At 37.4% G+C, this 20,459-nt stretch overlaps 1 protein-coding gene across 1 annotated transcript in view; it reads right to left on the reverse strand.

Annotated features, from left to right (window-relative positions):
* ROBO2 (roundabout guidance receptor 2) overlaps positions 1–20,459 on the reverse strand; it is a 744,230-nt gene that overhangs the window by 177,522 nt on the left and 546,249 nt on the right. The gene's annotated exons all lie outside the window — the stretch shown is intronic.

Here is a 20,459-nt window from a genome sequence, read left to right on the forward strand (position 1 = left end):
TGACGCTTCAACCAATTGATCCACCTGGAGATATTCTAACATTTTTAAAGAAAAATATGATTTCCCAATTTGTTTTTGTGTTTGAATAGATAGAGATAGAAACGAATCACTTCATTACTCTGACATCTCTTCTCTGCGAAGCCAGTCTATTGAAAAACATTGCTTGTTTTTGTAATATTTGCAAGACATGGTACTAGGCACAGGGATACCAGAGGGATTAAATATGAGATTTATTCTCAAAGTGCTTATATTACAGAAGAATTGAAGTGTTGAAGACATTGAAAAATTGATGAGATGCAGTTTACATGCAAAGATAAAAATATTACAAATAAATGTATACATGTGGTTGATTCTACTTAATTCATTTCTAGTAAGCATCAGTCAGGTAATTACTATGTTCCCCTTCTCAGCACTAAAGACGCACAGAGAAAAAGCATTGGTCACGCAGCCATCAAGAAACTCATAGTTTAATGGAAAATATAAAACAAAACATAAAACGTAATGTCAACAACAACTGCAACCCTAAAACAACAATTACCTAAAACTACGGTAAATTCTATGGCAGAGGTGCTCTCTATAACTTACATTATAGAACGCAATAAACGGGACAGGACTTCAGGAGGGAGGGGTCCCTTTTGTTCGGCTGGCTGTGGAAAGCTTTATGTGAGAAGTAAACCTGACGGGGGTTTTGAGGAAAGGGTTGCATTAGATAAGTGTAGAAATGAACAGTTCCAAGCTAAGAGATTACTGAGCAAAGTGCAAGCAAAAATGCACCTAGTGTATAGCAGGAACGGAGGGCCCAGATATGCAAACCTCATGGGCTGCAAAAGACAGATATGGACCCAGTCTAAGAATGTCCTGAGAAGCCAAACCAGCTTTTGACTCTTTCTAAACTGAGGAGTAACAAATGCAAAGCATAACTTTGGGAGCTTTAACCCTCTAATAAATATAGGATAGCTTTTGAGGGAAATACATTGGTCAATAAAGTAGGAAGACTAGTAAAATGGTGCAGGTGAAGATAAGAAGACCTACACACAAGTAACTTCAATAGAAAAGAAAATAAGGGGGTGGGGGTAAAATTACCAAGAAAATTCAGATTTAAATTGGGGGCTAATTATAAAGTAGACAGTAGAACTGGAAGTTTCCATGAGGACATCTTCTTCACACCAAAACTACTCCTATTGAAGAAAAACAGCATGCTGATGCCATGTTTTTTTTTCTAATCATCTGTTTTCACTTTAACTGTGTTCATGTTTGAAAACTGAAGAGCAAGAAAACACTTTAAAATCAATTCTAGTTTTTAGAACCTGGTGTACATGGCAACAAACCTGAAATCTGAACTCTAAAGAAGTCTAACAATAATCGGCATTCACTCAGTGAAGGCCTTTACTCAGAATCTTTCAGTCCTTCAGGAGTACGTATCTGCAGGTTCAAGAACAGAGTAAATGTAAGGCAGCCTCAACACACAGCCGGTTACTCATTCCTAGAAGAACACTGACATGGAAACAGCAGCAGCGTTTTTTTCAGAAAAGTCACTGAGAGCTGTGGTGACTTATTTTTTGGTGTTCGATTTACTGCCTCCTCATTCACCACATTCAACATATCCCAAGTGTGGGAAGCCGCCCATTGCCTTCAATAGCAGAGAGGTGTGGACAAGGAACCCGGAAGGCTGGTCAACCTGGAAGGCTCTGGCAAGGGTCAGAGCCAAGCACCCACTGTCTAGTTGAGACAAAGGGAGCAGAAGCAACTTCCACCTTTTAGTCTTATGTAAACCCTTGCTGATGGGCTATCATCGAGCTGTTATTGGAATTGCCTGCCTAAGGGCTATGGGTGAATCCCAGACCAGAATAAAAAGGATGGCAAGGCCAGAGCAAAGCGGAGTCCTTCCTTGGGCTTCCGCCTGGCCCCCGATTCCCAAATTAATATTTTCTTGTCTAGTCTCTTTCATTTGTGTGCGGCCTCCTCCAGAGCCCGAACCCTGAACCTGAACCCTGAACCACGTGGGATGTCGTGGGGACACCCACAACTGGCAGCCCAACGTGGGGTACTCGCACCCAAGGACAAAAGAAATACATCTACTAAGTGAAATTTTCTGTAACTATAGATAACAGAAGACACTGTTTAACAGAATGAAGAACTCAGACTTAGGGTCTGTTGGAACGTGTGGTTTATGTTGTCTTGTATTTTCAGAAAATTACTTGCTTCTTACAATCTTCTTGCTATTTCTACAATTCCACTGAATTAGCAGATACATTTATTTTTTTGTTGTTCTCTGCTTTCTAACAAGAATGTTAGCTTAAATCAGTGTTACAAAACTATGTTAGGAATAACTCTTAAACACTACAGTACCCATTTTTTCAGTAGAGGTGTGAAGCCACCAGATATTTATACCAAAAAAGACTTAAGATGGGTCTCTCTCATCTATAATATCCAAAAAGATTACATCTATAAAGAAAAAGTTAAGCCTGGCTGGGTGGCTCAGGTGTTGAGAGTGTTGTCCCATACACCAATCGGTTGGTCCTGGGTTAGGGGGCTTACAGGAAGCAAACTGATCGACTTTCTCTCTCACATCAATGTTTCTCTCTCCTCTCTCTCTCTTCTTTCTCTCTAAAATCAATTTAAACAAACCACATATCCTCAGACAAGGATAAAAAAGTTAAAAGTTAATGTATAGTTACTTCTTAGTAATCCTATGGGAAACAAGTTAAGTGACAATACAGACAGCAAAAAGTATTGAGTAATATGTCTTCCATCTCATTATAAAACATTAAAGTCAGTATAGTCAAAATCAGTTCACAATTTTTAATAGCAATCACATACACAGCTTATTAGTTCATTTGTATTGCTTTGAACCAGAAACAATTTAAATTGTCTCATATGACTCATCATTAAAACCTTAGAGCCCAGAGGAGCTATAAAGTTCTTTTTATTTAATTTTTAAAATGTAATACACATTAAAATAATCAAATGAAATAGCAAATTAAAACAATGCAAACAGATATTATAGTTTTATAAAATATATTTTCATTGATTTCCGAGAGGAAGGGATCAGGAGGGAGAGATAGAAACATCAATAATAAAAAAGAATCATTGATTGATTGCCTCATGAAGGATAGGGGATTGAGCCTCAATCCTGGGCATGTGCTCTGACTGAGAATCAAACCGTGACCTCCTGGTTCATAGGTCAACGCTCAACCATTTAGCCACCACAGCCAGGAATTTTTTATAGTTTTTATAAAAAAACATATTTTTATTGATTTCAGAGAGGAAGGGAGAGAGAGAGAGAGAGAGAGAGAGATAAAAACATCAATGATGAGAAGGAATTATTGATAGGCGAAAGATTTATGCGATCTGAAGAGAAACCAGAGTATGAGAAGGAATTATTGATCGGCTGCCTCCTGCATGCCCTCTACTAGGGATGGAGCCTGCAACCCCAGCATGTGCCTTTGGCCAAAATAGAACTTGGGACCCTTCAGTCTGCAGGCAGACGCTCTATCCATTGAGCCAAACTAGCTAGGGCTACTTTATAGTTTTAAGTATGTCATGCTTACTCTGCATCTATCATAGTAAGATTACCATCTGCACTATAAATATAACTACAGTCTTCCTTAAATTAGATTTTTGAAGTTTTCAAAAATTTTATGGTAGATGAGTGCTTTTGCAAAATGCTCTTGGAATTCAGATCCTACAATTTTAGCACAGTCCTTAAAACACAGCCCCCGAAATATTAACTGGCGAAAGATCACATCTCTGCATCTACTTATTTTAAAGAATAGGATTCACCCATTTATTCATTCAAAATAGATTAATTGATTCAAATTATGAGAAAGTCTGCTTGATACGGGGGATGAAAAGCCAATTAAAAAACATATACTGTTCTGGCCAATGGCAGAGACTTCTAAGTAAATAAATAAGTAAAAACAAATACAGTAGAGTATGATTTGTATAATAGAAAAATGCAGAGGGCATTGGGGAGGAAAGCATAGAAGAGCAGCAAATTAGAACAGGTGATAAGGAAAGAAGAGGAAAGATGTCGAGAGATGGCCACACTTGAGTTGTGTTTTGATGTACTTTTGAAAATTCACTCCTGTTGAATTTTTCACTCCTGTTGAATTCACTGATTTGACTATAGAAGAACAGAAGTAAGATTGTGTGGGATAAAGAGAAATAAACATAAGGCCAGTGGAACTGGATGCATTAGGGGAGAGTAAGAATAAAAGCAGGGGTGCAGAAGTGATGTAAGTAGGAACAGACAATTTCTGTTAAAAGACCTTCAATTTTGTCCTGAAAAGTATGGAGATTTGTTCAAAGATGTTTATGCAAGAAAGATATAGCAACACATGTTTCAGAAAAAAATGCTATTTAAAGGAGTATAGGTTAGAAAACCTTATCCAGATGGGCAAAATATTCTATTGAAAATTACCATCATCCTATATAATAAAGAGCTAATATGTTAATTAGACCGAACAGCAGAACAACTGTCCAGAGGACCTTCCAGACCACTGCCCTGACGTAGCTGGGCTACGAGGGATGGTCAAGGCTGCGAGGGGCTGCAAGGGCCGAGCTCCTTGCATGAATTTTGTGCATCAGGCCTCTAGTTCATAATAACATTTCATCAGAACTCTTAAAGGACAAAGAAATTCTGCAATATCATAATGTAATATTTACCTCTAATGACATAATCTAAAAACACCAGGAAATTATAGTTTCTTGAGTTTTTAACCTTTCATGTTATATTTATTTATATTGTACTTTTTTTTCAAGTTATTATAAATACACTGTATTTCTAATGTACCATGTGGTTTCTTGTCACCAGAACTGAAGCCACATTAACCTTCCTGGAACTGGAATCACTGTACAATTTTTAAAATTGAAACATTAAGATATTATGAAATATGTGTGAGAATTTACATGGTGTCTAGAAATGGAATAACTGGGTGATGAGGAATGTGTATCTTCAACATTGTCAAACTGCTCTCTAAGGAGTGTACTTATTTATGATCTCCCCAGCAGTGGTTAAGGATTCTTGTTGGTCCATATTCTTGCCAACATTTGATGTGATCAAAAATTTTTTTTTCTGGCATAACTTGGTACTTTATTGTGGTTTTAATTTATATTTTCTTGATTATGATGAAATAGGTTATCTCTTAGATGTTTATTTTTGTCTGTTCAGGTTTTCTTTGTGAATTGACTATAATTTTTGCCACTTCCTCTTTTTTAAAATTCTGTTTTCTATTTATAGTTGATTTATAAGGGTTCACACACACATACACATGCACATATATTTCCTTACATATATATTATGTATTATAATTTTTCTATGATTGTGTAATTTTTAATCATCTTCTCCCAATCTGTAACTTGACCTATTATTTGAATGATTTTTTAAAAAAGTTTTATTGAAGTATAATTTGTATACCACAAAATTTATTTATTGTAAATATACAGGTTGATGTGTTTTAGTAAATTTATGACTGGATAACCATTGCTACAATCCAATTTGGGGGCACTTTCATCACCTCCAAAAATTTCCTCTTGTCTGTTTTTAGTCAATTTCAACTCCCAATCCCATAGAGGTTTTCCTTTTTTGTTGCTAAATAGTATTCCATTGTGTGGATATACCACATTTTACTTATTCACTCACCATTTGTATTGTTTCCAGCTTTTAACTATTGTGAATAACATTGCTATGAACATTTGTGTATAAATGTTGGGGTCGATATATATTTTGATGTCTTTTTTATGGATATTCCAGAGTGGAATTGCTGACTGCATTTAATTCTGTGTTCTAATTTTGAAGAAACTGCCAAATAGTTTATAAAATGATTGTAACCCTTTTTCATTCCCACTAGCACTGTATTTTCTAAATAGGTTGATGACTTGAATGGTGGGTACATGGAGAAATGATTTCTCCTAAGATGTGTAGTCCCTAAGGTTATCTGCTTAATTATTTTTCTTATTTTAACTTTTATCCTGGCTTCCTAAGGATCATCCCTCTGCCTGCAGAGCTGAGTGGTCAGCCGGGGATTTATGCAGAGCTTGTGCTAGACTGTGCCGGGTTCTCCCTGCCCTGGTGGATCCGAAAGTCATTTAGACTGACAGCCAGTTCTCACATCTCCCTTGGTTTATCTCCAGGGATCTCCCTTGCACCAGTCTCTAGATCTGGAGCCACTGGGGTGTGTGTGTGAAGTGTATTTCATCTCTTACCCAGGACATCGAAGACTGCAATCTGAGGCTGGCGAGCTGCTGGCTTTTCCCCTTTCATGGCTTTTAGCTGGAAAAGCCCTGGGTGTTTGCTCCCCATTCCACCCTTCAAGCACCATCTGAACTGAGCGACTCCTCCAGCAGCAAAGCCTCTGGTTATACAGCCATCCCAGCACTGGCAAAACTGCAATTCTTTTCCTTCCTTTCTCCCTCCCTCCCTCCCTCCCTCCCTCCCTCCCTCCCTCCCTCCCTCCCTCCCTCCCTCCCTCCCTCCCTCCTTCCTTTCTTTCTTTCTTTCTTTCTTTCTTTCTTTCTTTCTTTCTTTCTTTCTTTCTTTCTTTCTTTCTTTCTTTCTCTCTCTCTCTCTCTCTCTCTCTCTCTCTCTCTCTCTCTTTCTTTCTCTTTCTTTCTTTCTTTCTTTCTTTCTTTCTTTCTTTCTTTCTTTCTTTCTTCTCTCTCTCTCTCTCTCTCTCTCTCTCTCTCTCTCTCTCTCTCTCTCTTTCTTTCTTCTTTCTTTCTTTCTTTCTTACCAATCAAGTGGGACAAGAAGATCACATATCCCTGCTATTCTCACCCAAAATTCGAACAGCTTTTCAAGAAGAAATGCTTTCCAAATCATTTAAAAATTAAATGTTAAATAATTTAACATAGCAAAAGATTTACAGAGTATTCAACCTCAGAAAATGTCCATTCATTCCTATTGACTTTTGAAGTCAACCATAAAAACGGATCGCATCAATCACTTTTACTTCTATAGGCTCTCTCTGCAATCTTTTGTGATGGGATATCAGCTGGAGGAATTTAGTTTTGAGGTTTTGAAATGAAAACTGCATCAGTAATTCTTCTGATAACACTTCACAGTTCCAGTATTTCTGCCAAGTGGCAATGAAAATGGTTAAAAAGGCAGTACTTGGCCGATAGCACCAGTGGGAGGGAATAGGCAGATAGGAGGCATTTTGTCAACACAGCTCAAGGGCACAAAGTGTGCTGTACATTAAATGGAGTTTCTGTAATGGCTCTCATTGAATATAAGGAAACACGATTAGGTCCTCATGATGACAATTCAAAACACACATTTAGACCCAATGTGAATTACAGAGGTTGAGTTACAGCTCCAGAAGAATATGCCAGTTACAGAAATGGCAATTCTCTTACGTACACCTAAGACAAAAGACTATAAAATACATATTTATATCCTCTCTAAAACACCAAAACATGAGAAGAATCTTTTGTTATGATGATGTAATAACCTACTTGCTTAATCTGTTAAATGATTAGATCTTATTGCTGCAGCCATAACAAGAAATGAGATAAAGAACACAGAGTAGCACAATTCAGTGTTCAATCACCACAACTTAAGAACAATAGCTGTATTAAAAAGTATGCTGTGTGATTTCTAGAGAAGTAGACCCAAATATGAAAAGGTCAATTAAGATCGGAGGTCTGGTATCATTTCCTTGAAATGGTTTTTGAGATTTAAATACAATGTGCAGTAAATTAGATTTGATTTCTGCTAAATTATGCTTTGATACTGCATTCAGCCCAAGCTGGCTTCAATCAAAGTCACGCTACAGCTCTGTTATGCTAATGCCCACTGGTGAGAGTGAGTGGGCGATATGGAAATCAGTTGGCTGAACATGAGTAGAAAGCATAGGCCAAGCATGAGGTGGGCTTGGAGATGAGGGGATGGAGGGCCCTAAAGGTTAATCACATCATGTTCAGAGTTGTTCTTGATGGGAAAATATGACTCTCTATGGCAAGCATGAACACGGAGCCAGTCATTCACAGTTGCATACATTACTGTGTGACAGGATGGTTGCAGACACACTCAGCGGCTCTCTTTCTTTGGCTATAATGTGCCTGAGTGAATGGCTTCTTATTCTGTAATAATAAACATTTTGCACTTTGTATCTTAAACTCAAGTAGAAAATAACTTCTTGTGCTATTTAATATTTTTTATTGTGAAATTCTGATACACTCTATAAGGAAAATTAGAAAGTACACTCTTCCATCATTTGCTTGTGTGAAAGATTTGCTGAGTCACAAATTGCTTAATACAATAACAATAATTAAGATTAATTGATTGTTTATTAAGTGCCAGCAAGTGTGTTAAAACATCCCCAAACATCATTTTATTTAATATTCAAAGAGCCCCATGTCTTAACTGCTACCATTTTGTTGTGAAGACTAGTAAACTGAGTCCTATAAAGGGTGCAGAGTGTTTTTAAAGATTAAAGCAATAGGTTGGAAGTCTGGTTTGATTTCAGGTCCATCTGATGCCATAGTTGGAACTCTTAAACGCTGAGCTACTACATTAATTTTGTTCATTTCAAACCATGATCTGACTAAGAATTTGTTGTGTCTAGTTCTGAAAAGAAGGATGAAAATTATATGGTATGATTTTTAATGTGGTATAATATTGTTAAAATTATAACATTATGTTTTTCCTGAAATTGCTTTCATTACTAATGCATAAAACCTATGATCTTACTCCCTCTGTAATACCTATAAGTACAACCTTCCTTAAGTATACTTATTACCAGTAATTCTTGGTTCAAAAGCTAACAGTCCTTTTTCTATTGCTTGTCATTGAAATGCTTGCAAATTATTCTCCTCAGTGTAGCATTTTGGCTTCCATCAACTGGCCCAAGATTTTACCATCCTGGCACTCATCCCCAAACTAACTCCAGTGTTTCAGCAGGCCAGTCTACTTCCAATCACTCACATATGTATTTGTTTGCTCTTGCTATTAACCCATCTTGATATCCATTATCCTTTGATCCACCTTGTCCACAATGATTAACCTGAACACACTCTAATCTTGTACTTCCTTGTGTTCTTCCTACTTAAAGGTACTTGCCCTTGCTTTGCATAGTCTTGTTTCTCTCTCCCTACCTCCCTCCCCATATGTGTTTTACTTCCAGTTCAAGTTGTAAGCACTTACTGGTTTGGGATGCCGTCTACCATTCTGCATTGAATTGTGCCTTCATTTGGCCTGAACAAAGCCCCAAAGAGTGAACCTTAAACAAATGCCTTGGAAGAGGAGTTTTAAAAAAATAATTATTGATCTAAAGCAAATATTCAATTTTTTTCCCCATCTCATCATTCAGAAGGATATGACACATTCCCACCAGTGATAGTGACTCACTATTGTAATAATTTGGGAGGGATGTCAAAGAAAATATGTTGTTTGGAAAAATATTCTGATTCTGATATATCCATCTATAGAGAGTTTCCCCCACCCCAAACTGAAAATTTATGCCACAAAGACTATAAGTGAGTAATCATCATTCCAGAGTGACAAAAATAATACAGACATTGTGTAACAACAAGTCTAGAAAGTCCTACCAAAAATTAGTTAATAGGCATATCCCACGGAAAAGAAATGGCTAACAAAAAGTCATTTCATTAAAATGCAGGATGAGAGATGAATATCCACTCAGTTTATAATCAGAATAGTGTGGCTTCTAATTGATAAATGATTATTTGTTCCTTCAACTTCTTTAATTCTATTTAGTTTTTATTATTTAACACTTCACTTGATTTCAAAAGTATTTCTGTTAATAATATTGGAAATGCATAATGTCCTAAAATATTTTATTTGAAACTTATTAACATGTAATTCACTTCACAGGAAGCAATGCATTTATAATGGAAAATATAATTTAAGAATATAGGATTTAAAATTATTATTTTTATAAAGCCAATTTAATCACATTTCATTCACTTGTCACTATTTTCAAGGAATATGAATGATTAAGTTACTAAAGTTCCTAATTTCCAGTTAACAAGTTTCTTACTGAGTTCATAGCAATAACTCCTCTAAATGAGTGATATGTTTCTTTCTTAGCCAGAACCTCATATTTAGCTATTATTAAAAACTTTTTGTTCCATAATAAAAACAATATCTATATATTTCACTTTCTCTCAGCAATTGTTTTTCTGAGGTTGAAATGAAAAAAGAAAAGTACTAAATGGTTTACTGCTTTCATAAATATGGAAAGTCAAATAAGTGGTCAAAGAAAGTAGAATGACTACAGTGAATCATAGCCCTTGGATTCTTCACTCTATTTGAACTTCTCATTCTACTGTTCACCATGAGAAGTCTCACATATATAAACTGCACTCAATCCTTGTGTAAGTAGAGACGTTTTGCAACTATAAAGCTGTTACTCTACATTTTTAAATCACTTTTAATGAAATTTATTGGGGAGACTAATTTGAGGGTTTATATAATAGCTAAATCAAAAGTATTCCTCGTTATTCAAAATCTGATAACTAAAGTAGGCCATCAGATTAGTCAAATATATTACAGTAGAGGCCCGTTTCATGAAGATTCATGCAATAGGCCTTCCTTCCCCTGGCTGCCAGCACTGGTTTTCCTCCGGCACCCAGGCCTTTGCACCAGCCGCAGCGGAGAAGCCAAGCCTCTTCAGTCTTCAGTCTTCAGTCTTCGCTCGGCCAGAGCCTTCAGTCTTCGCTTCATGCCTGTGTATGTAAAATAACCCGCCATCTTTGTTGGATTAATTTGCATACCCACTCCTGATTGGCTGGTAGGCATTGCAGAGGTAAAGTCAATTTGCATATTTCTCTTTTATTAGTGTACTATAAAATACTATCAGTGGCCTTCTGCATTGACATGTATAGTAACTGAAAACAATTTCAAGGAGGGGTCACAAGTACTGAATTTTGGTGGTACATGTGACACACACAAAACAATCCTCATGCATTTTGTGATAGCAGTTAAAGTCATTTTATTTAATTTATACTCACATATAATATGCTCTTCTCTGAAAAGTACAGTGAGAATATCAAAATGACATTATTCTATTGTGATCTAGAGAGCAGAAAGAATGCCTTTGAAAAGAGTAAAGTCAAATGAGGTTCAAAATATCTTGCACTTTTGGATCTCATAGGCAAGCATATAAAATCACTGTTAGAGTAAACAGCTATACACACATAGCCATTTTGTACTTGGCCCTAAATTTCTTTTGACCAACACATTACTGGCAAACATAATGATAATAAAATTGTGGTAGAAATAAATTCAGATATTGATTGGCACTTTAACTTATAACTACTCAATTATTTTATGCAGAAATTTACTGATTTTATTTTGTGTCCGGTTCTGATGGTACTTAGATCTATGTCTTCTGAATCTCACTGCCAACCAGAGGAAACTCACATAAAAATAATCAAACATGACATAACAGGATGAACATGATAAGTGTTGAAATTTAGGATGTCCACCATTATGAGAGTAACCTGACTCAGTCTATCTCCAACTGTCAGGGAAGGCATTGAGAAAGAGAAAAAGAAAGCTAGACATTGACTTGGTAAGGAAGGAAGGGTGGGAGGCTGTTACTATAGGCCCGGTGCATGAAATTTGTGCATGGGGGGAGGGTTCCCTAAGCCCACCCTCTTCAATCCAGGACCCCTCAGGGGATGTCTGACTGCCAGGCCTAAACCGGCAGTCGGACATCCCTCTCACAATCCGGGACTGCTGGCTCCTATCCTCTCACCTGCCTGCCTGCCTGATCACCCCTAACTTCCCCCCCTGTCAGCCTGATCACCCCTAACTGCTTCTGCCTGCTGGCCTGATCGCCTGTAATTGCTCTCCCCTGCCGGCCTGATCACCCATAACTGCCCCCCGCCCCCAGATGGCCTGGTTGCCCCCAACTGGCCCCCGCTGCTGGCCTGGTCACCCCTCACTGCCCCCCTTGCCAGCCTGGTAGCCCCTAACTGCCCCCCCCACCAGCCTGGTCACCCCTCACTGCCCCCCCGCTGGCCTGGTCACCCCTAACTTCCCCCCACTGCCAGCCTGGTCGCCCCTCACTGGCCCCCTCTGCCAGCCTGGTTGCCTCTCACTGCGCCTCCTGCCAGCCTGGTTGCCCCACACAGCCCCCCTGCTGGCCTGGTTGCCCCACACAGCCTGCTATTCAGTCATTTTGTGAGGGAATCCTGACCAATTTGCATGTTCCTCTGTTATTAGTATAGATGTTAGAGATATGAGTTTTCCAGTGCACCAATGCACACTTACCCTCACCTGGCTTCCCTGCTCTTTGTCGGTGCAAGTCAACATGTTTCTGAAACTGAAGTATCATGTTAGTGAAACCATATAAGGTTATGTTAGTGAAACTATGTATTTTTTCACATAAAATGGTCTTTCTTGGCTTTAGCAAGTCCAATTTAAGCATTAAAAGTTAAATTGCAAAAAGTGTGAAAGTTAATTGATAAAGTACATTGTATATATATATATAAAGATAATTTTGAAATGTATTAGATTTCAAATGACTAAAATTGATTTCACTTTAATTATAGGTAAATACAAAAAAAATCATGTAAATATAGGAAACCAGCTTGAGAGGCAACATGTAAATTTCATAGAAGTTCTGAATTATACAAAATTTATAAGAACTTCTTAGGAAATCTGTCAGAATTTTAAACAGATTCTGAGTTGTAAATCTCATTTTTTCATGTTATTCTGTCTTTTAATAATAGTAGCTTTGTTTTTCTACTTACTTTCCTGACTAAAATACTAAAATAAGAAGAAATACAACTTATAAAATAATAAAATTTTGTTTTCTTTAAGGAACTATTGATTCTAAAGAAAAATAGTATTGCTTAAAATCTAATAAATTATTAAAGTGATATTTTTATTATTCCTTTTTTTAAAAATCTCATTTTTTTTTTTTTTTACCAGCAGAAGAATAGTTCAAAGGGTGGTAAAAATCATTATTTCTTGATCCTTAATTGGGAAAACTCATATCGTGGTAGAAGGGAATGTAAGTGTGGAGGTGAGGAGAAAAAATCTATAGCTTAACAATGGGTTTTCAAGTAAATGGTGAGAGATGACATCCATTTCCACTAACTTAACCTGTCAACTTGCCAGAACTGTCATGTCAGCATCCAGAGAAACCACAAGGGCTGATCACATCCCATTATCTCATATTTTTAGAAAAAGATTGCATGAAGATGCCAATCATAAAAAAAGGGGGAAAAAACTTGCAACCAAGAAACAAATGTACTGATGCTGAGGCCTGCTTAGTTAACAGAATTTTAATATGCAACTGCAATGTTTCTTAATAACATTAATTACACGCTTAGTAAGGCACCATCCTAACTCATTAGTGCCTTCTTTTTGTTGTATTTTATCTCTTACTAGCAGAATGAGGACTATGTGATTGGCCTGTTACCATTAACGTTGCTTAATCTTTTTATAGCCCTATTTAAAGCTGCTTGCATAAACATTTTCTAGGCAAGTATTACCTATGTATGCATATGCGTGTATCAATTAACTGCACCAACATTTGACGTGCCCCTACCACATATAGCGTTATACTAGACCTAGAGGCAGCAGAAAGATAAATATAACAATGTACTTACTGACAAAGAGCTAATAGTTTTATAAGGCAGATGAAAATAACATCCCGAATAAATCTGAGAAGCAATGTCATGAGAGAGATTTAAAAAGGCATTAAGATATATTTAACTCAAATTTTAATTTAATTTGTTTTATATTTTCTAATGAATCTAATTATGTACTATTCCCTTGAGTAACACTTATATGTTTAAATAAGTAATGTAGTAATTAAAATGTCATGATATAATACTCAGGTGTGATGCACATCATAACATATTTTACAGTATGTATATCTGTACATATATACATAATGTATACACATAATGTATATATAATACATATCATATAATATGCATTTTATATGTAATTTATATACACAGGCATACATACTATAAAATTATATTATTATATATATCATGGTAGTTCTTTCTGTTTACAAATTACTCATAAAAGTAAAAAAAAAAATTACTTTGTTAGAGGTGTGATGTTAATGCTATTTCTTTTTGGAAATAGGTAGTAAAATTGCATAAAACTAATTTCATAATATTGTTTCTGGCCAGATAATTTACATTTTTCTAATACTTGCTATTTATAATATTTTAATTTGAATTTTTTATCCCCACCCTAGGAATGTTTATTGATTTTAGAGAGAGAGAAGGGAGAGAGACATCAATGTGAGGGAATGTGAGGGAGAAATATTGACTAGTTGCTTCCCATATGTGCCCCAACCGGGGACTGAACCAACAACCTAGGTATGTGCCCTTACTGGAAATTGAACCTGCAACATTTTGGTGTATGGAATGATGCTTCAAACGACTGAGCCGCCCAGCCAGAGCTATAAAACTTTGATTTTTAACTACTAAGTTAACATGCTTTATGTTTATTTTATTTGACTTGAATAGGCTCCAAAATTAATGAATATTTAATTTTTTTATATATTTAGGTTAAGATAATGGAGTAAAGACTTATTGCTCATCTTTCTTCTATTGAATACAATAAAATAAATGAATAAAATGGGAAAACTACCTTAGCCCAAACCTCCAAACCCAAATTGTGAAGTACCCCTTCCAAACATAGTCAAGTCTGGAGGAAAATGAGGAAGTATTGTGACCACCAGCTAGTCTCAATACACACTCCTCTATCAATACTGATTTTACAAGAATTATCTGTCATCATTGTGAGAGCCCATTCCATAATCTTTTGATGAGAAAGAAACAACAGGAATCAAGAGAGAGACTTGGTAAATCTGAGACACAGCTTTATAAATAGTTGAAATTTAAAAGTCAGGGGAGAAGGTATTCAAGGAAAGAAAAAGACAAGCCTACTATAAGATTATAAGGTGCCCTCCCCCCCAGGAGATAAAGAATCTATATCTTCCAATAATTACCCAGGGAAACACATAAATACTTTAGAATAAATAGTTGTTCATAATCTAAATGAAATTATATATAACCGGATCTCTCAAAAATAAGAAACAAAGAACTAAAAAATGGATAAAGGGACTAAAACACAAGTGGAGAGTAAGAATGTTGTATACAAACTTAGCTAGGAAATGAACAAAGATCAGATAAAATTAAAGAAACAAACTCTACATTAGAAACATGAAGAAATGGTAGTTGCCCTTTAAAAAGTTAGGGAGCTGATAAATAGGCATCAAGACATCATACAATATAAAATAAAAATAATGACTTCAAAATTATTAACATTATTATAGAAAAGTTAATAAATATAGAATTGAGACAAAGGAAAGCCAACTTAACTCATGTATTTGAAAAAAAGAAGAAACACAGCAAACATATTCAGAAATAAACAGAAGAAAATATTCTTAAAAGCGAGTAAGTTAAAGCATGGTTCTGCAGATTCCAATGGCTTGTTGGGTCCAGGATGACCAGGACCAAGATCTAACCCAACAAGTTGTGGAAGAAGGAACTACATTGGTATTTATATAGTAGTGAGCATCCCAGCCAACAATAAAAATATTCTTTAAGCCTCAGACTTCGTTATAGTACTAGTCAATACCAAGACAATGAAACATTTTCACTAAAGTGTGAGGAAAAGAAAGTATGGCTCAATAATGTCATACCTATTCTTTAATTTAGAGGCAATGAACAGACATTGTTAAACACACAAAGCCCTTCCGAGAGAATCACGTCGGTGACTAAAACCAGGTAAGCACGTGAAGTAACCAAAACTTGTTTTTTCTTCAAAAATGAACATCAACTTAAGATAGGTTGAATGTTTCACATTATGGAAACTCTGTTGGAATATACAAGACAAAACAGAATGTTCTTGTTGTTTTAAACAGCTATTTAATCAAAACATAAGGAGCAATGAAAAATGTGATGCTTAAAATAATTAAATGGGACTCTGCATAAAGTAGCTAATTAGTGCCAGATGCAGGAAACATTAGTACTTGTAGGAGGGAGATGATTACCTCAGGTCATGGGGTAACAGCTTGTCCAAAGAAGAAAGTCTGCAGGGAGTAAAAAGATAGGTTTCCACCTAGGACTCAGGATGTCTTTTGCAGAAAAGTGGGTCTCGGCATGAAAGGGTTCTTACATGATATCTACATGTTTCCCCGTTTTTTTAGTTTTCAAGGCAGGGTGCAGTGCGGTGGTGTCGAAAATATCAGTTGCATTACTCTTTAAGTAATGTCTGTTTTATAATTTGCCCTAAATGAGTTTTTTAATCACTCTCTTTCCATTGAACTTCTTGGTGGCCTCAATAAAATGCTTCAGAGCATATTAAAACAAAACTGCACTTCAAATAGAACTTTCAAAATGAATATATATTTAATTTTTGTATTTGAGCAGCTAAAGGATTTGAAAAATGTATGTTCTTGTAGATTTCAATTTAGAATAGTGGCTGCTTTTTTAAAACAATAATAATAAAAGATGAGGATTTTGCCCAAAACATATTTTTCTCAATATTTATAAACTCTTGTTTATAAGTATGTGTGGACAATTATATTCTTCTATCCAAAGGAAACATACTTTTGAGTCACAAAATTAGGAAATACTTGGAAGTTTCTCTAAAGTTGTGTGTTGTCAGTTTGCTTTTGGTATTTGAAACAAGTGAAGCTTTTCGTTCCCACACTGGAGGCAATCAGCACCTAGCATATGGTGCTTGAGATGCTGAACGAAGCAGGGCTCAGCTTCACAGGCAAGGCAGCTGGTAGATTTGCCGGTTCTTTTCCAAATTACTCATCATGTTTTGAATTGCTGCTGGAAAAAATGTGTTGCCCATCTCCAAAATAGATGTTCTTTTTTTATTTTTAAGCTTGGGAAAGACTTCCAACTGAAAATAAGACAGATGGGCATAGGAAGCGAGATATTTGTCCCTATTTAGATCATTTTCTTCTATCAATTACCTAATCAGAAGTGTTTGTTAAATAAATAAATGAATATTTCAGCACTCACAGTTACCTATGTCCTAGGATGTACTGTTGCTCTTCATATAAAGAGTGCCCCTGGGACAGGAAAAAGTCAAAACCACAGGAAGGGCTGGTGAATTTTTAGTGACCTAAATGGCATTTGTCTAGACTTTGTGGTAATCAGTGAATAAGGACTTGGATTAAAGGGCTCATTTTGAGATGTAGAACACACTGCAGACGAGTAAGTGAAATCTGGAGAATTCTATCCTCCATTGGCGAGCATGTGATTGTCTGCTTTCAGTAAAATCTTCCACACTGAGGATCATCTGCTACGTCAAGACTTACTAGGATTCTTACACCCTCAAAAGCACAGGCCAGAGGAGTTTATTCCAGTTGTAAAGCACATAGATTTGCCAATTCTTTAACTCAGATACAGCTCACAGGAGTCATGCATTTGGACAAAAGTCCCGATTTGGAGGTTTCTAATGATTTCTAAATGTACCTTCCACACAGACTACCAATTTGCATCTGGCATATAATATAGCCATTGGTTCCTGAATCTACTAGTATTCTGGAATCTGCATACATTTCTAATTTTCATTTGAAAGCTTTAGATAGGAACAACTCACAGAATTTTCTGTAAATTTTATATTCTCGGTACCTATATCTTCAGCTGGGTTTTCTCCCCTTTCTGCAGCTTTCACCTTTAAAGTTATTGCTAAGAGATTCAAAGTTGAAAAACTTACATAGTCACTAACAAGTATTAATATTAATGTAGTTTTCTATTATTTCAATATTTAATTACATTTTACTTGATTTGTATCTTTGGACCTTTCAATAAAAGGTGACATATCTAGAGTTCCTGAATTAAAATTGATGTACAAAGTTGATGTAAAGAAAAAAAGGCTAATTTCTTCATTATCAGTTTCTCCTTTGGTGATCCATAACAGCATATCCATCATTCAGTTTTCAAAATTAATAGTAGTTGTCAAGTTTAAAGTATAGTTCTTCATATTTCTGAACATTGTCATACGTCATTTGAGATAGATTTATTAAATGACAGACTTTCCCAGAATAAAGTATAATGTGTCAAGAAGCTATTCTTTAGTTCCAGTCCAATGGGAATCTAAGAAATCATTTGAGACAAGAATAAAAAACAGAAATAACTTTTGAAGTGCCTTGTACATGACAAATGCATCTCAGTACTCTATGGGCATAACAGTTTCTAATCAATATATTTTGTATTTATGAGTTTAAAATATATTGCAAATGATTAACACATTGTTCTATTGGGGGGGGGACTTTAGAAATAATATAAATCAAGTGGTCAGGGTTCATCGGCATAAGGTTACTCTATATAAAGATCTATAAATTAAATTTGATTTTTCCTGTTAATTTGCAGTTATTATTTTATTCTTTCCCATTCACTTCTTAATTTTTGATCCATATCATAATGTGCAAAGTTACCACAGTAGTATGAATTATTATAAATACAAAAAATGAGGCTTAAAAACTATAATATATTCCTGTTTTCTAGTAACATCAATAGTAAAAAGCATGACCAATTTTGTTTCGAAAAAGCCTGCCATTTATGGTCAATTAACTGTATTTCAAAAATATTAAAATGTGAAAAAATGTTTCTCAGAAACTAGGAATATGTTAACCAATGTTGGCATAAAAAATTCACATAAATTATCAATCTTGAGCTAAATTAATTTCTACAGCAGCTTTATAAGTCAGTATTACTCTCCCCATGTTATATACAAAGAATCTGAGAATCAAGGATCTATAATAATAAAAGAGTGATATACAAATTAGACCGGGAGACCTTCTGGAGACCTTCTGGACGTCCTTCCAGACAAAGTCGGGAGCTTGGCTGGTCTGCAAACTGCCCCCAAACGGCCCTCAGCCCCTCGCCCAGGCCGGCCATGCCTCCCAGAGGGGACCCCCACCCCAATGGGGGTGTGGCCAGCCTGAAAATAGTCCTCAGCCCCTCGCCCAGGCTGGCCACGCCCCCAGCAAGGACCCCCACACAGGTGGGGGCATGTCCAGCCTGCAAACTGCCCTAGCCTCTCGCCCATGCTGGCACCGCCCCCAGTGGGCACCCCACCCCGATGGGGGTGTGGCCAGCCTGCAAACCACCCCAGGCCCCTCACCCAGGCCAGCCCCACCCCCAAGGGGACCCCCACCCTCATCTGGGACCCTCTTCAGGGCTGACCAGCCAGCCCCCACCCATGCACCAGACCTCTATTCTATACTAATAAAAGGGTAATATGCTAATTAGACCAGAAGACCTTCTGGATATCCTGGACCAAGCCATGGTGGCAGGGCCAAGGCAGAGGTGGTTAGGGGCGATCAGGCCAGAAGGGGAGGACAGTTGGGGGTGATCAGACTGGTGGGGGGCAGTTGGGGGTGAGCAGGTTGGCAGGGGGGGCCAGTTGGGGGTGAGCAGGCCAGTGGGAGGGGGAACATGGGGGTGTGCAGGCTGGCAGGCAGAGTAGTTAGGGGTGATCTGACAGGCAGGCAGGTGAGCGGTTAGGAGCCAGCGGTCCCGGATTGAGAGAGGGATGTCTGACTGCTGGTTTAGGCCCAATCCCTGTGGGATCACCGGCAGTCAGACATCCCCTGAGGGGTCCCAGATTGGATAGGGTGCAGGCCGGGCTGAGGGACCCCTCCCATGCACAAATTTCATGCACTGGGCATCTAGTATTAAATAACTGACAAGGTACTGCTCAGAAATACTAAATCAAAAATTCAGATTTGGAAACCAAAGTTTGATTTTATTATACTTTCTATCCATGTAAGTATCCTGTCTAATAAAGAGGAAATATGCTAATTGACCCTCATGCCATTGCAAAGATGGTGGTGCCCACAGCCAATAAGGAGGGAATATGCTAATTGACTGCCCCACCCTCGAAGATGGTGGCGCCCACAGCCACAAGATGGCGGCACCCAGTCCCTTCAGCTCTGCTGGGGCAGCAGGTGTGCGGAAAGGCTGGGCCTGTCCCGAGGTGGGCCTGGACACTCCGTGCACCTGCCTCCTGAGTCCCCCAGTCCCCTCAGACCCCCAGCCACACAGGGCCGGCCCGAGGCGCAGGCAGGCCTTGGATGGCGGCTTCCTGAGGCTCAGGTAATCAGGGTCGGCCAAGGCTTGCGCTGCTGGCAGTGGCAGCAGCAGAGGTGTGATGGGGGCATCACTTTACCCTGATCGCCAAGTCGCTTCCTGCCCCTGAGGGCTCCCAGACTGTGAGAGGGGGCAAGCCGGGCTGAGGGATCCCCCCCTCCAGTGCATGAATTTTCATGGACCGGTCCTCTAGTATACTATATAATAATAAAGTTTGTTCATGTTTCAACCAATGGGAAAGAAGATTATAAGTTTGGACCAATATGCATCAAACAATGACAAGCCAGTATATTAAGAAAGCTTTTAAAGTTAGATGGACCATTTATAAAGCTATGTTGAATTGAATAAATTACTGAGGTATATCTTGGTGTAATAAAGAAGCAGTGTATTAGATT

Source organism: Eptesicus fuscus, chromosome 3 (assembly GCF_027574615.1).
Source record: "Eptesicus fuscus isolate TK198812 chromosome 3, DD_ASM_mEF_20220401, whole genome shotgun sequence".
NCBI classification, from domain to species: domain Eukaryota; kingdom Metazoa; phylum Chordata; class Mammalia; order Chiroptera; family Vespertilionidae; genus Eptesicus; species Eptesicus fuscus.